The sequence below is a fragment of the Pleurodeles waltl genome, chromosome 8, assembly GCF_031143425.1.
Source record: "Pleurodeles waltl isolate 20211129_DDA chromosome 8, aPleWal1.hap1.20221129, whole genome shotgun sequence".
NCBI lineage: Eukaryota > Metazoa > Chordata > Amphibia > Caudata > Salamandridae > Pleurodeles > Pleurodeles waltl.
Window position 1 is genome coordinate 1,224,279,142 of NC_090447.1, and position 25,688 is coordinate 1,224,304,829.

Consider the following 25,688-nt stretch of genomic DNA (forward strand, 5'->3'; position numbering starts at 1 on the left):
ATGAGGCCCATGGGCGTACTAGGAAGGTGATCGAACGCACCTTTGGCCTCCTAAAGGCCAGGTTTAGGTGCCTGCATATGACAGGTGGATCCCTAATGTACTCACCTAAGAAGGTGTGTCACATCATCGTGGCCTGCTGCATGCTTCACAACCTGGCTTTGCGCCGCCAGGTGCCTTTCCTGCAGGAGGATGGTCGAGACGGTGGTGTAGTGGCAGCTGTGGAACCTGTGGAGAGTGACGAGGAGGAAGACGACGGGGCTGAAACAGACAACAGGGACAGAATCATTGAACAGTACTTCCAATAGGACACAGGTAACAATTCAAACATAATTTAGTGAATGTGAACTACTCTCCTGCATCTCTGCTGCCTGTCTATTTGCCCCAGGGTATGATGACTGAGTTGTGGCTTTTCCCTCCCTATTTCAGATCTGGGGTCCCCACTACGAGTCCTGTGCTTCGTTTCCCCATGGACTACAGCTTTGTGGCAGCTGTTTGTTGACTTCACTATGTACAAGGACATATTTGCAATGTCATGTCAATTACAATATTTTGAAATCACAGCCAGACTCCAGATAGTTTTGTGCTAAATGGGTGTTTATTTAAGTGCTCAAAATGGGATGGGTGGTTTCAAGTGGGTGGGGGCTATGGTGAAGGAATGTCCATGGCAGAGTCCAGAGTAACAGTCACACAGGTGCATTGTCCAGAGGCCTGTGGAGAGATGGAGCATGGGCAGTTCAAGGATGGACAGGGTGACAATGTGGGACAGTGGGATGACATCAGGTGGTATCCTTTGCTGGCGGGGGTCTTGACATCCTACTCTGTCTTCTTGCGAGATCTCAGGGCCCTCTTGCGGGGTGGTTCTTCTCCTGCAGGAGGTGGGGGTCTGGTGGGCTGCTGTTGTGCGGGGGCCTCCTGACCACTAGTGCCGGCGGAGGTGGTTGGCTGTTCTTGGTCCAGGCTAGTGGCAGGGGCCCTTTGTTGGTGTTGAGTGTCCGTCCTGGTGTTGATGAGGTCCTGCAGCAGCCCGACCATGGTAACCAGGGTGGAGGTGAGGGCTCTGATGTCCTCCCTGTACCCCCGATAGTGTTCCTCCTGCAGTACCTGGATCTCCTGGAACCGGGCCAGTACCGTCGCCATCGTCTCCTGGGAGCGGTTGTATGCTCCCATGATGGTGGTGAGGGCCTCGTGGAGAGTGGGTTCCCTGGCCCCGTCCCCCCCCTGTCGCACAGCTGCCCTCCGAGTTGCCCTGTTTCCCTGGGCCTCTGCCCCCTGGCCAGTGTGCCCACTACCACTGCCCCCAGGTCCCTGTTGTTGTTGGGGTGGTGGGTTATCCTGGGTTCCCTGTAGTGGTAGACACACCGCAGATTGACGCGCCCTGGAGACAGAGGCATGGGCCCGCTGGGTGGGAGCTGTGCTGGTGTTCCCAGAGGGGTTTGGGTCTGTGGTGGCCTGTGGCTGTCTGAGGGGAACCGACTGTCCAGAGGTCCCTGATGGTCCAGGCTGGTCATCGGTGTCCAGGTCGACAGAGCTGCTGTCATCGCTGACGGCCTCTTGGGTGGGGGGTGTGGAGAATTCTGGGCCCTCCGTGGCGGTGTGTTGGCGGTCGGGTCCTGCAGGGGTATAGAGGTATGGTTATAGTTTCAATGTGTGGCATATGGGTGTATCTGTGGGTTCCCGTGTCCCCAAGTGCTGGCATTCGTGTGTGGGGGCTTTGGTGAGGGTGGCATGTGTATATGCATTGGGCATGCTTTGGTGATGGGTGTCCATGCTTAGTGGACGCATGCAGGCCTAGGTTTTGGGATGTGTGGGTTGTGATGGTGAGACATTGGCAGGGAATAGGTGTGCTGGGGGTGGGGGTGAGGATGGTGGTGGGGGTGAGGATGGTGGTGGGGGTGAGGGTGAGGGTGGGGGTGAGGATGGGGGTGGGGGTGAGGGTGGGGTTCGAGGATGGGGGTGAGGGTTGGGGTATGATTTGGCATGCAGGTGGGGGGGAAGCAGTAGTGAAGCTTCAACTTACCAGTGTCCATTCCTCCGCCGACTCCTGCGAGGCCGTCAGGATGCAGGATGTTCAAGACTTCCTCCTCCCATGTTGTAAATTGTGGGGGTTGAGGTGGGGGTCCTCCGCCAGTCTTCTGCACGGCGATGTTGTGCCGGGATACCATGGAACGCACCTTCCCCCGTAGGTCGTTCCATCGCTTCCTGATGTCTTCCCGATTTCTGGGGTGCTGTCCCACAGCGTTGACCCTGTCGACAATCCTCTGCCATAGCTCCGTCCTCCGGGCAATGCTGGTGTATTGGACCTGTGTGCCGAAGAGCTGGGGCTCTACCCGAACGATTTCCTCCACCATGACCCTGAGTTCTTCGTCTGAGAAGCGGGGCTGTCGTTGGGGTGCCATGGAGTGGTGTGTATGATGTGTGGGGTGGAGTATGTGTAGTTAAGTGTGTTGAGTGTGGTGGTGTGTGTTGTTTTGTGTGTGGATATTGTGTGGGTGATGGTGTAGTGTGCCTCTGTGTGATGGTATTCTGTGTTCGATGATGTGTCTCTCGGTGCTTCTTTCTGAATTTTTTGTCGTAGGGGTTTGTGGGTGATGTGGGTGTGTGTTTTATATTGTATTGTGTGTGTGGGAGTGGTGTGTGTATGTGTATCAGGTGTGTGGAATTCAAATCGGCCAATGTGGCTGAGTTTTGTTCGTTTGTGTGTATTCCGCGGCGGTGTGTACCGCCAATGGAAAACCGCGTTTGACTGACCGCCGCGTGGATTCGTGGGTCGTAATGGCATGGGCGTATTTCTGTTGGCGTGACGGTGGAGGTTTGGTCACCTCCACTTTTCCGCCGACCGCTGGTCTGGCGGTCTGTTGTGGCTGTCGGACTTTCGGAGGTTTGGCTGCTGCGGGTCAGAATGACCGTGGCGGGTTACCGCGACCGCAGCGGAATTATGGAGGATTTCTGACCGGCAGTGGGCGCCTTTTACCGCCGAGGTCAGAATGACCACCTTTATATCCTTTTTCAGTGATATCTCTACAATTTCACATTGCATCTTTATTTTTTGTGACCTGCAATTATCAAGATAAATATTATATATTTTTCTAAACACTGTGTGGTGTATTCTTGTGGTGCTATATGGGGTTATTGTATAATTTATTGCACAAATACTTTACACATTGCCTTCTAAGTTAAGCCTGACTGCTCGTGCCAAGCTACCAGAGAGTGGGCACAGGATAATTTTGGATTGTGTGTGACTTACCCTGACTAGAGTGAGGGTTCTTGCTTAGACAGAGGGTAACCTGACTGCCAACCAAAAACCCCATTTCTAACACGTAGCAACCAATGTGCTATTACATCATGCTAGAGGGTGCTGTCAGTGAATCTTTCCAGGTCACATAACAGATTTTGGATCTCAGAATCATCAGGGTTAGGCAGAGGCCACCACATGCATATCAGATTAAAACTTTGGCCTTAAGAAAAGTTAGCACACCTGTTTCGCATGCAGTTAGGTAAAGCAGGACATGGTTGTTAGAAATGGGGTCTTTAGTTGGCACTTGGTTTGCACCATGTCCAATTAGGGACTCTCACACTAATCAGGATAAGGGAGATACCTGCTCAGATAACCCCTGCTCACCCCCTAGGTATCTTGGCACGAGCAGTCAGGCTTACCTCAGAAGTAATGTGTAAAGCATTTTCAGATAATACACAGTAACAAGTGAAATCACTACAAAAGGACACATTTAAAAAATATATATATATATATAAAACAAGATCAAAATGAGAAAAATCCAACATACAGTAATCAAGATATGAATTTTGCAAGAATTAACTTAAAAATGCAGTTCCTTGAAGTCAATAGCTCCACCTGGGGCTATCACAGCATCGTGAACAACAAATCCAACAATGCAGACCTTGGAAATGCAGGGCATCATGATCCTTGCGTTGAGGTCTGGAGAGTGGCGTTGCTGGCATTGCGGTGTCGGTTCCAGAGGTCGGTGTGATGGTTGTCGGACCCTTGAAGTCACACATGTTGCAGATCGAAATCTGGGCTGATGAAGTCAGGAGCGCTGGCGTGGATGGAGTCGGACTGCGGTGCGAAGAGGGATGAGGCAATGTGCTGTGCCCCCAGGTCATGATGCAGGCAGCAGCTCGGTGATGGCATCCAGAGGCGTTGGTGAGACTAGAGCTGTGGTGTGAAGTGGGGCGGTGTGGTGTCACAAGGTCACAGTGCAGGCAGTGGCGTCGCTGTTACTGAAGCGTTGTTCTTGGTATGCCCAGTTCGGCCGTATGGCACAAGACATGCTCTGTGTGGCATCCACGGGTCTTAGGCACTTGCACTTTAGTACTGATCAGCAGTGGTAAAGTGCGCAGAGGCAATAAACCAGCAAAAACAAATTAGAAAAAATAGGATCAAGAAGGCAAAAAGTTTGGGCATAACCCTGCAAAAAGGGCCATTTCCAACAATGGGTATACAACTTTTTACCAAGAAGAAGATATTTACATCCCAATAAACCTGTCCTATAGCCCCCAGGCACAAAGTTCAGTTCCAAGCTGTTTAATCATATGTCATTTCCCCAACCTTCTGAAGAAAACAGGAGCAGACCTGACGATCTAAATAATTTTAGGGGGTCATTCTGACCCTGGCGGCCGGTGACCGCCAGGGTCACCGACCACGGGAGCACCGCCAACAGGCTGGCGGTGCTCCCGAGGGCATTCTGACCGTGGCGGTTCAGCCGCGGCCAGAAAGGGTAAACCGGCGGTCTCCCGCCGGTTTCACCACTGCCCTTGTGAATCCTCTATGGCTGCGGAGCGCGCTCCGCAGCCATGGGGATTCTGACACCCCCTACCGCCATCCTGTGAACATGGGCACTGCAGGGGCCCCCGTAAGAGGGCCCCGCAAAGTATTTCAGTGTCTGCTAACAAGACACTGAAATACGCGACGGGTGCAACTGCACCCGTCGCACCCCTGCAACTACGCCGGCTCAATTCTGAGCCGGCGTCCTCGTTGCAGGGGCATTTCCTCTGGGCCGGCGGGCGCTCTTTTGGAGAGCGCCCGCCGGCCCAGAGGAAATGTCTGAATGGCCGCCGCGGTCTTTTGACCGCGGTGCGGTCATTCAGCGGCGGTACCTTGGCGGACGGCCTCCGCCGTCCGCCAAGGTCAAAATGACCCCCTTAGTGTTCTTTTTAAACTTATACATTATATGGAAGCCCTGGAAAGTGAGGTGGAGACTAAGCTCAAACTTGAGATAGCTGAAAATTACCTCTGATTAGATTCATTCTGGCTTTCCAAGCAGGATGCAGCATGGAAACTGAGAGTTTTGAAATAGTCAACAATGAACTTACAGATGCTAGACAACACCAATGCTAGCCACCTCATCCTCAGGGACATGTTTTCTGAATTTGAAACTGAATCAATCTGTTCTACTGAAAATTCTTAGGGCTTGAATGAGTTTGAATAGGACAGCCTTCAGCTGTTTTACATTGTATTTCGAAAACTTGTGTCAGCACATAAAATTGTCACCCCTGTAAGCCCAAGCATGGCGTTCATCAAGTCTCATGCAGTTTTCATAACTTTTAGGGAAACCTATAGTATCCTCTCTCAAACTATTAAATATCTCATGCCACTATTAAACAGATTACACTCAGCTCTTTCCAAAAATCTCCTTACCTACAGGCATTTAAACTGTATTCCAGGTTTTGGTTGACATCCAACCTGGATAACAATACATCATCATAAACAATTGTGGCTCAGCACATTGTCTCCCTCAACCTTATCCGTGTTGGATGCACACAAATCTGAATTACAGCTACAAATCAACTCTTTTGCTACCAGGGCAATGCACCCACCCAGTCTGCTTCTTGATATTACGCATTTCATTCCAGAATTCTCAAACAAGGGCTCCATAGTACTATTACGGCTAGACTATGAAAATTACTTACTCATAGGAAATTCCAAATTACACATATACTCTCTCTGGAGTACCCTACTTGCAGGGGCAGGGCTGCCTTTGGCTTATGAAAGCTAGATGATATGTCTCTAGTTATGACTGCAATGATATGGCTTCCCCTTTAAGGCACAACATGATTTTAAAGTCCCCTGCATTACTCCTAGGTAATTCTATTGTAACTTGAAACTATCTTGGCCAGAAACTACTATATGGTATTTATGTATGAATATATGCATGTAAAAGTTATTTCCATGGTGTAAGGCTATCCAAAAGGTACAATGGAGCACTGTTGGAAATTGCCACCTTTGTGTGGTGTGGACACAGAATTTTGCCTTGACTCTTTTTGCTGGCTGTAGAACTGTGTGCACTTTACCTCTGTAATGAGAGCGAAAGTTCCTGTGCTCTCCTTTCAGACTGATGACATTGGTATTAACTACACGCCCCTAGAATATGGTACAAAGTAAATCAAGAGCCTGTAAGCTAAATATCACCAATGGGCTGCAACACCCATTGTGCAGTGACAGCAGAAACAGGACTGCAGACCTACCATTTGAAGCCTGGCTGTGCAGATTTTAAAATGCAAATTCGACCTGTCAAAATAACCCCTTTTGACAGGTCAAAACCTTCCTTTCAAATATTAACAACTCACCCCTCACCTCTAAGTAGGCCTTATTGCCCAAAGGCAGGGTGCAGGGTATTTAAAAGAAGAACATGTAAACGTTTAACGTTACGTATGTCCTTAAAGTGAAAAGGCCCCAAAAGCTATATTCACTGTGGCATGGCTGGCAGTTCTATAGGCAAGCACTGGGATTTACTCTTAAATTTAATAACGTTAGGTCTGGCTAGGAAACAAGCTACAAATTCCATTCTTTAACTTTTTGAAATACTTGCTAAAAGCCCAATTCACTGGTGAAGTCAGATTTGTGATAAATATTTTGCAAAAAAGGTACTTTTTGAAAGTTACCTTTTCCTTACTACGATCTGTCACCAGGTGTTACTGGTCACTGTGCGTGTTACTGGGCACTGTGGGATTGATTGCTTATGGCACATAGGACATTGTGCAAAAATGAGTAGGGTTACCCCTGAGAACTTTCACCCCATTTGTTGGGGAGTGATAAGGAGTTTCCTACATCCATACGCTGGTGACAGGCATTACTGTGGCCTCTCCAGCAACCTTTGCAGAATAATTTCCAGGCCTGTGGAAGAACAGAAAAGGACTGGACCTTCTGTTTGTGACTTGAGAGCATCCTAGAAGATGGGACCTTTTTTCCCTCTTGTGGTCCTCCTGTTCAAGCTATAGGGACACAACAAGCTACAAATGCCTTTTTCTTCAACTGCCTAGCTGACCAGCTCAACTGAACCTGCATTGGATCATGATGCTGGCATTGCTGGAGTGAGTCATGCCCCCAAAGTGCTGTCCCCAAAGTCACTAAGCCCCTTTGCTGGTAGAAAAGTGTCTCCTCTTATCATCCCTTGGAACTGTGAACATAGAAACCTTTTAGTTTCAAGAACCTCTAGAAGATGGGCATCAACCTTCGAAGTTGGTCCGATAAAGGAGCATCGCTGCTGGGCCAAAGATTCGGGTTTCTATTGCATCAATAGGAAACTGCATCAATAAGAAAATGAATATATGATCTCACATTCACTTATGAGCCTCGATGATTCATGGCTGAGTGCAAAAGGGTCTGCATATTTAAACAACAAGTATTTGCAATGCAATGGGACTCGCATTTGCTCGAGTTAGAGCTATTAGCATTGTGAATTCCCAACTGGACTTTTCTTGCCACTTAAATTAAAAATGAAAAGTAAAACAGTTGGCATAAGTGAGCCAACTCAAAATGTCATGGCTGCTATGAGCATGAGCGTGAAGGAGAGACAGAAAAAGAAGTTCGCTCACTGTCAAACGTATGATCAATCATGCATTTATCCATTTAACAGGGGCAGTCTGCAAGGCGGTAACGAAACTGTAAAGCATTTTTTCAATCATAAAGGATTTTTGATAGGCAAGCTCACAAACAAGTGAAAGTGATGGGTGTACGGTGGGCGTGGTTAAAAGCCCACAATTCTTCCAACAGGCCAAAGCGCTTACATGCTCAACCTAAAGAGGGAGGTTTAGGCCTGGGAAAAGGTTTATTTTGCCAGGTCACAGTGCTACTTTAAAACTGCACTACAGGCTGCAGTTGCAGGTCTGAGGCATGTTTTAAAAGGCTACTTCAGTGAGTGGCACACTGAGTGCTACAGACCCACTATAAATATTATTATTATAATTTACAGGCCCTGGGTACATGTAGTATCATTTACTAGGGAATTAAAAGTAAATTAAATGTGCCCATCATCTATATGCCAATGTTACCACGTTTTAAGGAGAGAGCACAAGGCCTTTAGCACTGCTTAGCAGTGATAAAAGGCACAGAGTCCTAAAGCCAACAAAAACAAATTCAGTAAAGCAGGAAGGATGAAGGCAAAACGTTTGGGGTGACCCTACATAGAGGCCCAGGTCCAACAGAATTCTTTCCCCATTGTTTCACTACGGCCAGTGAGTATGTGGCATCTGCCTATGGAAGAGGCTGTGGCAGAGTCCTGCAGCTGGATGGGTGGTGCTCTCTGTCGAAAGGACATGAGAATAGAGTTGACAGAGCGTGTTTGTCAGTAGCAGATAACTCCTGCAACCTACATTGCTCATTTAATTTTTAGGCTGAATGGCCACAGCTGTGTCAAGTTTTCACTTTAATTAGGCCATCGTTCTGCCAGGCATAGCTTGCTTCACCCCTGGTCAGAAGATGAATGTCTTTCCTCCTTGAATGTGGAAATGGCAGTTCAGAGTTACTTGGATGTCATGCCTAGGTTCAGCGACTCTCAACCATTGTTCGCTCCCTTGTGTGAGGGGCAAAATTGTTAGAAACCTCTAATTAAAATTTTGTATAAGTCGGTGTATTTATCAGCATCGAAGGTTTATGAGTACAGAGGATTTTAATTAGCAAGTTTAATCTGCGTTTGCTGTATTGAACAATAGGGCCATGTTAGTGAAACTTCAGTGCATGGCTATGACAGATGTAGGTAATGATATTAACATCCAATAATATTTCACTAATTAACTGTAGAACTACATTGGTCCAGCAGAGTTTGGGATCTCTGTCCTGGAGGTAATGTCTGTACTATATGGGTGAATGAATAGCAGTAAAGTATAGTAGATTTTTAGTGTTAGGGTACCTTCAGGTGAATGTTGCATTTTAAAAAAATAATAAAAATGAAATGAAAGGGTATACCTTGATAAAGCTTGTAGAGTCTGCTTGATATGGTCTTATAGATAAATGCAAGAGTACGGAAGAGGGAGAAGTGGGAATGCCTGGATTTTAATCTTCATTACACACAGACCTACTCCCCTTCGTCCTTTATTCACCTATCATGCAAGTGTGCTGGCACTGCTGTTTGTTGAGAGATTGTTCACATTATAGTTCTGGAGAAAGTGAGCTCTTATTCTAGAATAACCAGAATAACCATTTTCAGGCTTGTCGGTAGACAGGTTGACCTATCTGACGGACCTCATGTCATCAATTCTCCAAAACATTTAATAGCTACGAACAGAGGGCGGGGCTTTGAGTCAGCTCCCTTCAGCCATTTTTAGGGTAGAGTCTGTGTTGCATGCGCTCGCGCATGTGTATCGCAGCCAGGCGCTTTAGTGTTTAGAAAAGGGCTCGGAGCCCTGTCGACGTCACGTCAGCGTTTTTCATTGGTTCATTGGCCTGCCTAATAAAATCTGCTTGTTTTCATTAGTCGAAGGCATGCATACAACATGCCTTTTCCAGTGGCTAGTCCTCCTCAAGCACATCGACCAAGTACAGAAAACATGCGAGGCTAGCTGTTTTCTGTCCGGCTCGTGGACTACTTTTTCTCTAATTTACTAGCGCTATTTTGCTTGGCAGAAGTCGAGCGCTTTACATAGTTAATTTCACTTTTTCGGGTTACGTACATAAATGCACTTTTGCCAATAGGTGAAAAGTCGGGTTAGGAGTTTACAACGCTATCAGCTCTAACATGAGCAAACGCAAGACCCGTTGCATTGCAAATGCTTGTTTTCCATGTGTATATTTTGGTTTGTAAATGCTTGCACGGGCTGTGCATCGAGTCTGTGGCATTTTACATTCTCGCATTTACGCTCCAATTGGGTTTTGTTGATGGAGCTCCTCTTTGTTGTATTTACTTTGCTGACAGAATTTAAATTGCTGATTTATGTCTTTTTTATTTTAAAGTGAACGTAGTTGGATGCCTTAGCCTGTTATAAAGACTCAGTGCTAATACATAATTGCTCTTGCACGTTCATTGACTTGTCCAGGAGTATTAAAAGCCTATCAGCTAGAAATGCCTCACAGTTTTAAGAAAAAACATGAATACGATTAAGACATATTCTGCTTGGCCGAGATGAGAAATTTAAGATTCTCTCACTACTAGCGAATATAACAACTGCACTAAGAAACATCAAATATTCGTGTATCGCTTTGATAATGCAACAGAACAGAGAGAGAGATAAGGCACGAATGAGCAGAAAAATGATGAGCAATTTAAAGCAATCCTGAAACTGAGAAAATGGCTAATAAAAGGACATGAATACAAAGAGTTATGAAGGCAATACTGTTTTAAAACAACACTTTGGGGTCCCCTTTGTGGAAAAAACACAAATTGCAGAACTCAATTCCCCATAATATTCTTTCACAAATAAAAGTGCAGTATTTGCATGCTTCTGATATTGGGTGGGAGCACGCGAGGTATTTAATGCATCAGTTCTATGTCATCAGGGGATGGTTTATGTAAGAATGGGATGCTCAATACTTCGGAAAGGAAAATCATTTTTTGTACACAAGTTCATAGTTAGCAATAATCAACGTGTCAGACTCATCACACCATGAATGTACAATTGCCAAAGCTGAACACAGACTGCAATAAGCTCAGGTGGTAAAAACTTACTTATGAACTTTTGTACGAGAAATTCTCTCTCATTAATGAAGGAAATGATACTAAATATGACAAAGTGTTTGTGGCAATCATTCAACAAGAAGTAAAATAAATCCCTTTTTTTAAAGGAATGTTTCAACTGTTAAATCGAAAAATCGAAAAAACACTATTAGGAACCCTATTGAACCTTGAGGCAACCAAACAAGGACGATCAGAGCCAAAACGTTTGTTTTTGTGACTGCTTAGGTAAACAACATGCGCCATCAAGTAAATGTTCTGAAAAGAAACATGACTGTATTTTGTTTAAGAGTGGAGCCCTGCAGGGGACATCTGGTGTCATTCGTGAATGATCTTGCCCTGTAAATGTGATTTACCTACCCCGAGGCAACCTGAAGGTGAGTAGCAGCACAAAAGTTCAGTATAAGCAACCACCGAGATATCAGATGGCAAGATAATGCACATAGCGTCGTCTATTCCTGCTAATTAAACAAATCATTTAAGAAGATATTGTAGCAACTGTGTAGCTGCTGTTGTACAGCACAAGAAACAACCCTGCGAGGAATACTTAACTACATTAAAGTGCTGTAGTCCAGAACTCCATTCGACGATATTATAACAGCTATTTGCGCCTTGCTGTCAGACTGGTAGCAGAAGTAAACAAGTGAGATCGCGCTGCAAACAAAAGATAAAAAGTAGTCCACAAAGCTGATGGGAAACAGCGAGCCTTGCATGTTTTCAGTACTTGGTCGCTGCGCTCAAGGAGGGCTAACCACCGAAAAAGGCATGACGTATGCATGCCTTCCACGAATGTAAGCTAGCAGATTTTAACAGGCAAGCCCACAAACCAATGAAAGACACTGACGTGACGTGGACAGGGCTCCGAGACCTTTTCTAACTCCTAAATCAATCAATCAATCAATCACTGCATTTGTAAAGCGCGCTACATACCCGCGAGGGTCTCAAGGCGCTGGGGAGCGGGGGGGGGTGCTACTGGTCGAAGAGCCAGGTCTTGAGGAGTCTTCTGAAGGCCAGCAGGTCCTGGGTCTGTCGTAGGATGGTGGGGAGAGTGTTAGAGGTCTTGGCGGCGAGGTAGGAGAAGGATCTGCCGCCGGCGGTGGTTTTTCTGATGCGGGGGACTGTGGCGAGGGCGAGGTTGGCTGAGCGGAGGCTTCTGGTGGGGGTGTGGAAGCTGAGTCGGTTTTTGAGGTAGGTGGGTCCAGTGTTGTGCAGTGCTTTGTGTGCGTGGATCAGGAGCTTGAAGGTAACCCTTTTGTTGACGGGGAGCCAGTGCAGGCATCTCAGGTGGAGTGTGATGTGGCTGCGGCGGGGGACATCGAGGATGAGTTGGGCCGAGGCGTTCTGGATGCGTTGGAGTCGTCTCAGGAGCTTGTTTGTAGTTCCTGAGTAGAGGGCGTTCCCGTAGTCAAGTCTGTTGGTGATGAGGGCCTGGGTAACGGTTTTTCTCGTGTCGAGGGGGATCCATTTGAAGATTCTGCGGAGCATACGGAGGGTGTTGAAGCAGGACACGGAGACGGCGTTGACTTGCCTGGTCATGGAGAGAGTGGAGTCGAGGATGACCCCCAGGTTGCCTGTGTGGTCCGTGGGTTCCAGGGCTGTGCCTAGTGACGTGGGCCACCAAGAGTCGTCCCAGGCTGATGGGGTGGGTCCAAGAATGGGGACCTCCGTCTTGTCTGAGTTCAGCTTCAGTCTGCTGTCCTTCATCCAGTCGGCTACGGCCTTCATTCCTCGGTGGAGGTTAGCTTTGGCGGTGTGGGGATCTTCGGTGAGGGAAATGATCAGCTGGGTGTTGTCGGCGTAGGAGATGATGTTGAGGTTGTGTTGTCGTGCGACGTGGGCGAGGGGGTCATGTAGATATTGAACAGTGTTGGGCTGAGGGAGGATCCCTGTGGGACGCTGCAGACGATCTCAGTGGTTTTGGAGCCGAAGGGTGGGAGGCGGACGCGCTGGGTTCTGAAGGATGTGGTCCAGGCCAGGGCCTTCTCTTGGATACCGGCGTCATGGAGGCGTGCTGATAGGGTGCGGTGGCAGACTGTGTCAAAGGCTGCTGATAGATCCAGGAGGATGAGGGCGGCTGTTTCTCCTTTGTCCATCAGGGTCCGGATGTCGTCAGTGGCGGCGATGAGGGCGGTCTCGGTGCTGTGGTTACTGCGAAAACCGGATTGGGAAGGGTCCAGGATGTTGTTGACTTCGAGGTAGCGGGTCAGCTGTTTGTTGACAATCTTCTCGGTCACTTTTGCCGGGAAAGGGAGCAGGGAGATGGGCCGGAAGTTCTTGAGGTCCGTGGGGTCCGCCTTGGGCTTCTTCAGAAGGGCGTTGATCTCAGCATGCTTCCAGCTTTCTGGGAAGGTTGCTGTCTCGAAGGAACAGTTGATTGTTTTCCAGAGGTGGGGCGCAATGGTTGCGCTGGCTTTGTTGAAGACATGGTGAGCGCTAGCAAAATGCATGCGCAAGCGCATGCGACGCAGGCTCGACCCTAAAAATAACGACATCATTCCAGCCTTTTGTATTCTACTTGAACTTTTTCTGCAGCAGCAAATCTGATGTAGCGGGGCATAGCAGAGAAGGTATCCAACCCTTGTGGAGCCTTCTTCCGTTCTAGCCTACAGCCTTGCCCCGCTGGATGAATGCAAGCTCCGGAAAAAGTGACTTTGGGCCTTATTAAGATCTTGACAGTAACGGTCCCACCATAAGTTTTCCGACTGAAAATCCGTCTGCTGTCTTGGTGGTCCACTTGCCAGATTTAGATGTTGGGATTCCCATAGGCGAAAGACCTCCAGAGTCCCGCAGACTCTGCCAAGGAATCCCATCCACCATTGACGGCGCCATAGGAAATAGTGGCTGATGGCGGGACCCCAGTTACACTCACCATCGAGCAGTTTTAGATCTGCATTTCAGCCAAGGAAAAAGTGACTGTCTTACTTTCAAGCCTCGCTTGGCAGATTGAGGGGAAGGTCTGAAAATGCACCTTTTTCCCTATTCCATTCCCGTTTTTGACTGGACACACAGGACTATACCCTCATTTGCAGCTGCATTGGACTTAAGAGAAAACACAACCCACCCCTCCCTGTTGCTAGACATGAAAATAGGGAACCCTCATTGGCTGTGTACATTGGGGTGGGGCACTGCCCAGGAGCACAGGACCACTGAAGACATATATATGTCACAATAATCTTTTTAAGTGACTGTGATATGCATATGTAGGGAACACAAGTGGGTCAGACACGAGTAGGAACATACTGGTACATAACACATATCGCACACATACACAACTGTCAATATGGTGCCAGTAGTTATTGGCAAGTGAATGCTAGCACCTCCATGATGGTACATTCACACCTATCAACTGTGCCGTGTGTGCATCTTGCCATAGGACCTCTACTTGTCATGTGCTGAGAGTTGTGTCTGTGAGTCAGTACGTGTATCTGTCTGTGTGTGATGTGATTGGCTCGGTGAGGTGAATGGAGCTTTAGTGGGTGAAGTGGTTGTATTAGTATGTGTGCCACTCGCATATGGCATTGATGTTGCTGTGTATGTTCTGTTGTGCTGCTGTATCCACCATTCAGGTGATTGGTGTTGTGAAGGGGTCATTGTAGAGATGTGTATAGTTATGCTTGTGTGTTCGTGTAGATGTGTTGGCTGTTGTTGTTGTGTCATGTGTGGGCACAGTGTCAATGTTGTGTGAATGTTGTGTCATAGATGTTTGTCAATGTGTGTTTGCAGCATGCCTGTTTTGTTTTGTGGTGGAACGGAAATGGATACATGTGTGTAAGTGGTATGTTCTGTTGCATGTAATGCAGGGGGATACACGGGGACACATGTGGTAAAGATAGAGTGTGTGTGACTATGAGACTTACCTCTCTTCTGTAGCCACTGCCATTTTCCACTGTCCATTGGGTCCTGCAATGTCCTCCCTCGGTCAGCGAACCACCACCAGTACACTGCATTCCAGTCTGTAATATCTAAATATGGCAGATGAAAGACCATGGACTTGGCAGTCTTCTCGGATCCACAGCCGACATTGAAATCTTCACTGTGCAAAGGTGCCAAAAGTATCTGGCCAGTAGGGACCCTTCCTTGAGAACGAAATTCTAATTTATCTTGCACTAAGCTTTCCCGCTAAAAGTCAATGGCTTTACAGGCACCCTGTCCAGTGTCTATCCAATGTCGTGAATCCCTTGGCCACAGCCTGCTGCCTTGCCTCTCTGAGGATATTTGTCTTCCATTTCAGAGACTGAGGGGATTATTATGACCCCGGCAGTCATCGTAAATATGGAGGAAAGTACTACCAACAGGCTGGCGGTAATTCCCTCCATATTATGACATTGGTGGTTTGGCTTCAGCCAAACTGACAATGTACCACACCGACCACCACTGCGGTAATGGCCACCAGGCTGGAGACATCAATCTCCAGCCCGGCGGCCATCACTTGCCCACCTGCGGGATCATGACCCCGCTTACCGCCATGGTTTTCCATGGTGGTAGGCACTATCAGTGATAGGGAATCCCTTCCCTGTCACTGATAGGGGTCTTCACCACACTCCTCTCCCTCCACAGGTCCCCCCACACCTCCTTCCTCTCCACACCCCACCTTCATACACACCCCTCCCTTCACACATGCACGCACGCATACACACACCCATTCCCTCATTCATCCATGCATGCATACATCCATTCACACACACATCCGCACGCACTTACATACACGCAGACACGCATTCACACAACTCAACATACATGCACTCACACCCCCAAACATGCACACACATGCAAAACGCAACACACACCCACACACATGCACGCACATACACACACACACCCCCACACACACACACACAACACCCCCAGCCCCATCCCCTGTTGGAGCACCTGACTTACCTGTAGTCAGGGGGTCCTCTGGCAGGAGACGGGACGGGGCGCTGCTCGAATCAGCAGCGTCCACCAACAGAACACCGCCAGGCCATATTATTCTCATAATACGGCCAGCGGTGGTCTACTGGTGTGGCGCTGCTGGCAGCAGCGCCACCTTACCACCATCCGCCGGCATGGCCACGGCCAGATTTCCGCCATTCTTCTGATGGAAATCCGGCTGTGGTCATAATATAGCGGACGGCTGGTAGCCGCGGCGCCGGTCTTTTGGCGGGCGTCACCATGGCGGTAGGCAGTTTTTACCGCCATTGTTATAATGAGGGCCTGAGTCTGAGGTAATACTTCAGAGTGTTCCAAACCTGGTTATTTTACCTATGCTCCATCGCCGTCAGCCTTAACTTGTGCTTGTAACCAATCTTTTTTAGATTGAGGATCAACGGGCTGAACCCAATGAGGAAGGAGCACATGGAACATAAGAGACCAGTACACACAACAACAGACCCAGAATCACTGTTATGAGTGGTAGAAGTTCTGATCATTACCTCAGATACTATAACTATATTCACTCTTTTGAGTCATACTTTAAGTACTGCAGACATTTAAGTTGTTAAGTGCAGGGCTGTCTTTTGTTCCTTTTACCATTTACCACAGGAGGACCTTACTTAAGTAAGAAAGCTGTTATCTGAGAACTGTGAGTGATAACTCACCGTTCAGTCACTTTCTACGGATTAGGCCCATATTTATACTTTTTGCCGCAAATCTGAGTTAGCACAGGTTTGTGTAAAAAAGTATAGCGCCAGCAAGCGCCATTCGAGGATGCCAGCGGGATGCCATATTTAAGGAATGGCGCAAGCCGGCACTAAGCCCCGGTTAGCGTCAAAATACATGATGCTAACCGTGTAGGGGAGGCGTAGGGGAAACTGGAGGTTGTGCGGGAAAGAATAGCGGTAGTCAGGTTAGACCAAAAAAAATTACTCTAACCTGACTAGCATCATTTGTTTGAAGCACAACCCCCATGGACATGACTCCTGTCTTAGTAAAGACAGGAAGCATGCCCCCCAGGGGACATAAGTCTCCTGAGCATGGTCATTGGGCATAGTGCCATGTAGGGGTGGCCCAAGTTAGGCCTACCTATGGCACTTAAAAAAGAAAAATACTTACCTGGACTTATCTGTGTTGGGTTCCCCCATCCTCAGGTGTCCTTCAGCTGTGGGTGCGGGGGTGTGTCCCTGGGGGCAGGGAAGGGCACCTATGGGCTGTTTACATGGTCTCTGACTATGGAAAATGTCCCACAGGTCCCCTAACGCCTGCCCTGACCCAGGCGCTAAATAATGGTGCTAAGGAGGCTTAGCCCATTATTTAAGTGCGTGAGTTTTGCATGGGAAAATAAATAAGGCGCTAGGGCCTTTGAGTCAGTTTTTGCACGGGTACGCCTACCTTGTATCTCATTGATGCAAGGTAGTTTTCCGCAGGCAAAAAATTACTTTAACTTCAATATTTTGGCGCTAGACATGTCTAGTGCCAAAATATAAGTATGGAGTTAAGTTTGCAAATCCGGTGCAAACAGAGTATAAGTATGCCCCCAGGTGTAGTTGTTTCAAAGAAGCTAAAGTATTAGCATCAAAATTGCTGGCCGAGGTTGTCACTAAAAACTTGTAAAAAATCTTTGTAAAGACATTACGTAACTATCAAGATTCACTGTTAAATATTAAGGTTATTATAAAATTGGAAGCACAGTATTACCACTTTTGGTACAGAACCAGCAAAATAATTTGAAAGAATTAGCATTTAACAAACTCAGATTAATTTACCATGAAAACAAATGTTTATTTTTAAAAGAGCTACAGACACATTAATGAAGGTATATAATAACCTAAGAAACTGTCTCTTACTCAACAATGGGGATTAAACCCAGCAATTGGACACCATAGATGTGGGAACTGCATAGCATTCAATTAAACATGTACTGGAAAATCGTGCACATTAAATGGAAGAAAATGGTCAGTAAAGCATAAGTATGACACTGGATCTTACAACATCAATCCACAACTAGGTGCAACCGTCTATCTGCACTTTTTGTTCAACACTTCAGAAACAGGCATCCTACTGTTGATGACATTAGGTGATTTGTACTGGATGTGGTTATGGGTTCAACAATAAGGCATGATGTGGACCGAGCACTTACTATAAAAGAAAATAGATGTATTTGGCAAAGCGATACAATCAGGAGAGGTGTGCATTATCAAATTGAATGGCATATGGTCGGTACATTATTATTTGCTTGTGCTGGGCATGTCATATAATGTATTTTCAGTTTGTATACTGCTGTCTGTATATGATCTTTATGTGACATATTGTTGTAGTCTCTCTTTGATTTAGTTTGTCACCATGATTTAGAGAAACATGACTCAAGTGCTTTTTTTTCTGCTATCCATATAGCTTCTTTTACCCTTTTCAAAATAGCCAACACCATTATTTATTCTTTTATCACACGATCAAAGCCTTATGTACAGCATTCTTGATTCATCACTTCTAATATGGCTGACTCAATTGATTGACTTATTTAGTGAGTGATTCAACATTGTTCGTGTCATCAAGTCTGTGAGTGTGTTAATTTCAGAAACTAGAATGGCTTACTAGGTTATATTTGAGTTTTCAGTGCGCATTCCCTTGCATAACTGTGTTTCTTGTAATGTTGCACAAGTGATGCAACTGGGGTGCCTTAGTTTGGACTCTGAAATGTAAGCCCAGGATATACCTCCTGCACCACAGGTATTAATTGTAAAGTCCTGTCCCCACGTGGGATTTAGATAATAAATATTGGGCTGGGCAGGCAGAGTCAGAGAGACCCTGCCTGCAACCATACTAAGATCTGTCTGTGTAGTTTATTTAAGGCTTTCACACTTTATAATTTTGCAGACTACCCCTCTTGTGTCAGCACTCGTCCGGCTAGAGAGTGCGCAACATAATATTGGTGACGAGGGGTCATCTCATCCTTGAGCTGGTATAAGGCCACCATGTATATAAATATATATATATATATATATATATATATATATATATGTGTGTACAGCCAAGTGTCACCTGTCCCACCAGCAGTATCCTAAAAATGCACTCCCATCATGGCCAATATACCACCCACTGACCTCTTTGTGTGGAAGGTGCCCCTTTGGCGCAAGCACCCAGGTGGAGAGACTGGGTAGAAAGGGTGGAGCTATATTTTGAAGCAAGGAAAGTTGAGGATGAACAAACAGAGCCATGATCCTACACCTGGGAGGCATGACTATCCATAGAATCTCCAAAACTATCACTGAAGCCACCCTAAAAACACATGTAACACGCATAGGAGCTCTAAATGTACATTTTGAGCCAATAGCCAATCAAGGCTATGAAAGATTCATATTTTGCCAAGCCAGACAACATGCTAAAGAATCAATAGACACCTTCTACACTCATCTCAAGGAACTGGTGAGTATGTACAGGATTGTTGATGAGAAAAAGGAAAAACTATGGCAAATAATACTGGGATGTGCCTCGGCAAGGCTCAGAGAGCCGTGCTGCAGAAATCAGGCAAGTCATTGGTGCATATCCTGACAATAGGCAAAGCAAAGGAGTCATCCAAAGCCCGCACATCACACATAGGGAGGTGGCTCTCCTGAGGACTGTGAAAACCGAACCAGTTAATGCAGTCAAACCGCAGTCAGGACCAGGGAACCCTAAGAAAGTTACCTCACCAACAAAAATGTATGGGTACTGTGGCGGTCCAGCACATCACCCTGCAAACTGCCCAGTGAAAGTCCAAATCTGTAAAGGATGCAGTAAATGTAATCAGTTCGTGAAAGTATATCAATCAAGGAAAGGATGAACTCCCCACATCTCCGTCAACACAGTCACCAAAACGCAAAGCCACAATAGCACATGGATGATGATGAAGTGACAGAGTATGTGGTACATTCTGGCACAGCATCAGTGCTGCAGCATCACCTACCCCAGTGCCAAATACATTTTAGGAAACACTGGTAACAGCCACAGTGGACACTGGAGAATCAATAAACCAGATGTATGCAGAGACATACAACACCCTACAGCCAGCACCACCACTTCAGAAAAAGTCAATCTGGGTGTTTGCATTGTAAAAGACAAACTTCTACTAATACAAGGGAAGTTCCGAACAACAATTGCTCATGGGCCTCAAGTCGTCGAGTGCCCAATATAAGTCACAGTGGAGGGGCATGGTATTCTACTAGGATGTCACATCACAGAAGCCCTTGGAATTGTCACCTTTGCATTTGGGGTGCTGCAAGAAGGAGTGTCCCAAATCCTCACAGAATTCCCTGAAGTGTTTGAGGGCAGTGTTTCTGCTTGAAAGAGAAAGAAATCAAAATATATATCAATCCGTGGGTACAACCAGTTAACCTGTGACATCGGAGGCTTGCCTTCCATTTGAGGTCTCAAGTAGGGAAAGATTTAGAAGAACCGGAAGCAGCGTCCATAACCAAAAAAGTGTAAAGATTCACCCCATAGGTATCTCCCATTGTTGTAAACCGCAAGCCAAAACAACTGGACGAAGTCCGCATATTTATGGACGTCCGAATACTGAATTTGGCTATAAAAAGAGAATACCACATAGTGCCCACTATTAATAATTTAATTGGAGAGCTGAGCGGAGCCCATTGGTTCTGTAACTTAGATCTCATGTCCGGCTACCACCAGCTTACATTGGCAGAAGAGTCCAGGTACATTACAATGTTCTCCACTGATGTTAATCTTCTGTACCAGAGACTGAATTTTGGCATGTTAAGCACCACTGAGGTGTTTCAAAACACTAATCAGGAACGTCTGGTAGGTCTACTAGGAGAAGTTAATGTCAGTGATGACATGCTGGTATATTGCAAATCAGTACAAAAAAATCATAACATGCCTGGAGCAGAACCAGTTGCTCGCCACCTCCCAATCCGGCCTCCACAGCATTCACTGCACCAAAACTGCCCTGATCACAGTCACTGATGACATCTGAACCCTCCTCGACTGGGGAGAAACAGTAGCTTTGGTCCTCCTTGACAGCTTTTGATGACGCATCCTTCTACATGCTGATCAAAAGACTCCACCACATTGGCATCCAAGGGGATGGCTTAGATGGATCACCTCCTTCCTCACCAGAAGAACCCAGAGGATCCATCTCCCACCTTTCACCTCCCAACTCAAGGGGATCACCTGCGGTGTCCCACAGGGCTTATCCCTCAGCCCCACGCTCTTCAATGCATATATGACTTTGCTAACCAACATCATCAAATGTCATAGTCTCAACATAATTTCCTATGCAAACAACACCTCTCACTTATCGATGAAACCTCAACCACCAGAACCAACTTCCACAGATGTATGACAAGTGTCGCTGACTGAATGAAGAACAATTGCCTGTAGCTGAACACAGACAAGATGGAAGTACCAATCTTTGGCAACAGCAGCAACACATGGAACGATTCTGGTGGCCATCGACCTAGGACCCAACCCATTCCCACTGACCATGCCACTGCAAGTGTGCCTGGTCCTTAGTAAGTAAACTTACAAGGGGACGCATATAGGCTGATGAACCTTTTGGATCGCATGAAGTGTGCTAGTTATGCAGTAATCGATGAACATCAATTATCATTGTAATCAATCAACAACCACTAAGAGAATCATTAAGCATGAGACAATAAATCAACAATTCATGAATAACCACAACTCAATTATATTTTTTATCAATTTTATTTCCCTATTAGTTACAATGCTAGGTCATCAGGTTAAATCAAACTTTATTCAATCAACTCAAAATTGATTCATTAATGACCACCAATAACATATTCTAATCAGAACTTGAGAAAACATATGCTCGAATGCTTCAGCATAAGCCAACAAAGATGAATTTAACAGCATTAATAGCACCCAAAGAACCCTTACCGAAACCAGATTAGCATTTAGCATGTGAGACTTCATGTGAAAACATGAATTTAGGAAACATCTAGCTAAGAGAAAACTATAAAACAGCACAGTTGATACCTAGAAAGAAAAGCATAAAAGTTTATCAGTCACATTGTCATAGCTACCTATCCAGGAAATGGATCAGCAACAAGTCAGTCTTTTTCCCCAGGTCATCAATCGACCAGCAACGCAGCAGGCTCTCAAGAGCATGGGCCCAATGACAGAATCTTGAACCACATCTTCTGGCATCAGTATTTCACCACTCGCATCTGAAGTTTTAGCCCCTTGTCATGACTTTTTATTAGAGTTTTTCAGTCCATCCCCCTAATTCCTAATTGGTTAATCAGTCCTCCATAGGTGAGGTTACCCAATACATTTTATTCTACATATCTATGAGTTCTAGTATTTAGTCTTTCTCAGTTCATGGATTGGTCCACTGTACGATGTCCTCATCATCCGGCTCTCCAGGTATTGAAAATGTTGCATCTTCCTCTTCAGTCAGTGCCTCTGTTATTCAAGTCCTGGGAAAGTACATTCAGCCTACTTCACACATAATTGTATCAAATTGACTTCATCATCTCCTGTCTGTCAGTAAATTGCAGAAAATTCTAGCTAAGCACACAGTTCATGGTCGGTTCATAGGCACTAGCAACTTCTACAGCCTGAGTGTATTAATTCTGCCTTTGCATGAGGCCTGGCAAGTAGGCCACGGCTTCGGCTAAGTTGGCTTGTATGATATGATGCAAAACATAGGTTATACATCTCATTATGGCACATTACTAAATCTTTATTACACATTTTCGTTTTTTCACACATTTTTAGTTCTTTTAGTACAAGTTCGTATAAGTGGCTGACATACCCTGTGGGCACATTTTCAAAAACATGCACATCAGTTCTCTCTACCATTGATTTCTCTATGAACTCTTATAAATCATAACATAGAAGCATTTATTAATAATTTCTAATTAGCATATCTGCGTCAACAGTCCCTCCTCTGATGACTAAATATGTCATCACACCATTCTTTACCAACATTTTACAATTCAGTTTCTGCTGTATTTTGTCTCCTTCTCAAATCTTCCCTATAAATTCTTTCCGTTTCGTTCTTCCCTCTTCTAATTATTTTTAGATCTTTTCAATTGTATCTTTTGACATGATTTACATCAACCCCATAATCCTAATATGTAAGCAATCACAATTAATAATCCCTGAATTATTTTTAATAGCACCCCATTCCAAATTTGACTAAGCCAATTTCCCACTGAAGCAAAGCTTTTTCCAACCTTTTCCCAAACACCTGGTTCTTTCAATTCTTTTAAATCCTTACTTGAGTTAGACAGATTAGTGAGTAAGTCTTCTTTCTCCCTATCATGACCTGGAAAATAGGAGCAACAATGCCTAGCATTAATCATTTTACAGACTCTGCCGTCTTTCACTAAAAGAATGTCTAAAACAAGCCTATTTTGAAGCGTTATAGCTCTATCCGTGGCTAATTCGGTATCTATCAGGAGTATTGCCCCTGTAAAAAATTTCAACATGTTATACACAACAATAGACAACTTTCATATCTTGATCGAATTCAGAATGACTCCTACTGAAGGAATCACTGCACCAAAGATATCTTCCACAATTGCAGAAGAGGTTTCCGTCCTCTGTCACTTATGATGTAATTCAGTCAATTTCAGAAACTTCTTTAAATCATCTATCTGATCAATTTTAGGGAAACTATCCCCAAGTAACATGTCCCATACCATCCTCTTGGAAGACGGTAATAAGCATTTAGGGCCAGATGTAGGAAATCCATGAATTGTGACTCGCAAATTGCGAGTCAGTGAGACTCGCAATTTGCGAGTCGCAATTCAGGATGCAGAACGGTGTCTCAGACACCGCCTGCGACTCGCTATGGGGTTGCAAAGACCGACCTCATCAATATTCATGAGGTGGGTCGCATTTTGCGACCCCATAGTGAGTCCCTGCACTCACAGGGATGGTGGCCTGCTGTAGTCAGCAGACCTCCATGTCTGTGACTTCTTTTTAAATAAAGCAGTTTTTTTTTTTCATTTTGCAGCCCGTTTTCCTTAAAGAAAAATGAGTTGCAAAATAAAAAAAATACCGAAACCATTTGGTTTTGTTTTTTTCAGAGTAGGCAGTGGCCCATAGGACCACTGCCTGCTCTGAAAAAATATTTTTGTCGACATTCACAAAGGGGAAGGGGTCCCATGGGGACCCCTTCCCTTTTGCGAATGAGTTACCACCAGTGTGACACTGGTGGTAACTGCGAGTTGCTTTGCGACTGCATTCGAGGTCACAAAGCAACTCTGAATTGCGATGTGAGTCGCAAATAGGAAGGGAACACCCCTTCCTATTTGCGAGTCGCATTCCCAAATTGCGAGTTGGTACCGGTACCGGTACCGGCGTGAGCCATGCAAACAGCTTGCTACATCTGGCCCTAAGTCCACAACTATAGTAGAGTAGATTCCAGGAATAGCAGGGTCCCGACCCTTCAGCATAAACGTCCACTTACTCTGGAACAAAAACACATGCCTACATTCACTCATTCCCACAAATAAAGTGTCAGTACATGATTTTGGCCGATATATACAAAGCTTCCCTACATGTAGTACATCTAATGCTAATTTCCCTTGTGTTTTAATAGCAATGTAAGCATAATCATTTTTATAGGTCCCTCTAAACCTTTTTCTAATTTCCTTTTTGATGCTTTTCTCCTATCATCAGTATGCCCTATAAAGCTCTTTCTAAAGGTGTAAGCAAGCATGTGAGGTTATTGCAATGTGCATAAGCAGTCCCAAATGTTAGTGTTGGCTCAAAGAATCCTCTAACCAGTACTATATCATGTTCTCTAGCTACTTTACTCTGATATCTAATGATGGGAACAAATGAAAACATGACATCATGCTGAGAATAAAAATATTGTATATACTCTTGGTTATAAAATCTTGTTAGTAGCAAACTACAGCTTATTCCATAGGTTAAAGGAAGACTATGGTACGTAACCCCTTCTTCTACTGACAAAGTAATTTGCGTACACACAAGACAATTCCTCACATCCATTGTCTCAACAAACTCACTCAGCAAGCAATAGAAAACTTTAGAAGAAAGCTCTCCTTTTGCGTTAGTATAGTCATGCAAGTACTTCTCATCTAACTTAAACCTTTCTAAAGCTGTTAGTTTTGTAGTGTCAGGAGAAGAAGTAAGAGTATCTCTTTTCATATCATGGACAGACATTCCCACAATCATCACTATAAACAGGATTCCACACATAACTGCCAATCCAACACTCATGTATCTACAGCGCCTAGCAATTTTATTTTGATTATTTAGCTCAGCCATAATCTGTAAAGAATCAGAAAGGAGAAGTAACTCTTATATAAAGTGCAGTAAAAAAATGAAAATAAAAATTCTTCTCTCACAGTTCAGTTTCACATCCAGAAACTCTTTTCCTTGTCAAAATCGATTAGCAGCTTGTCATATCCGGTTTTCAGTGTCAAATCAGGTTATCAATGTCTCTTCCAGTATTATTCTCGAACAGTCTCTTTTAGTATTTTTCAGATTAACTCAACAATTCAGCTTCCTTGATTACCTTCAGGATACACCAAAGTGCTGACTCAGAACTTCTCTATCAAAACAAAAAGACGTAAACTCATGTTGCCATTTATTAGTAGTTGCATACGCCCATTTAGACCCGCGTATCGTTGATTTGCTATTCTCTTTCTTTTCAACCTTCGATCACCACTTAATTCTCCTTCACTCAATTCTTCTTTTCTCGTAGTATCCACTTCTTCCTCTATTGTTTCATTTATGACTAGTTCCTTTTTCTTCCCTATCTGCGATTCAGGCCAATTATCTCCTTTTCATGTTCCTTCTGTTAATATCATTCCCAAGATTGGACTTTTCTCCTTCTCTCTTTCTATGGTGTTCCCTCATGATGGACCT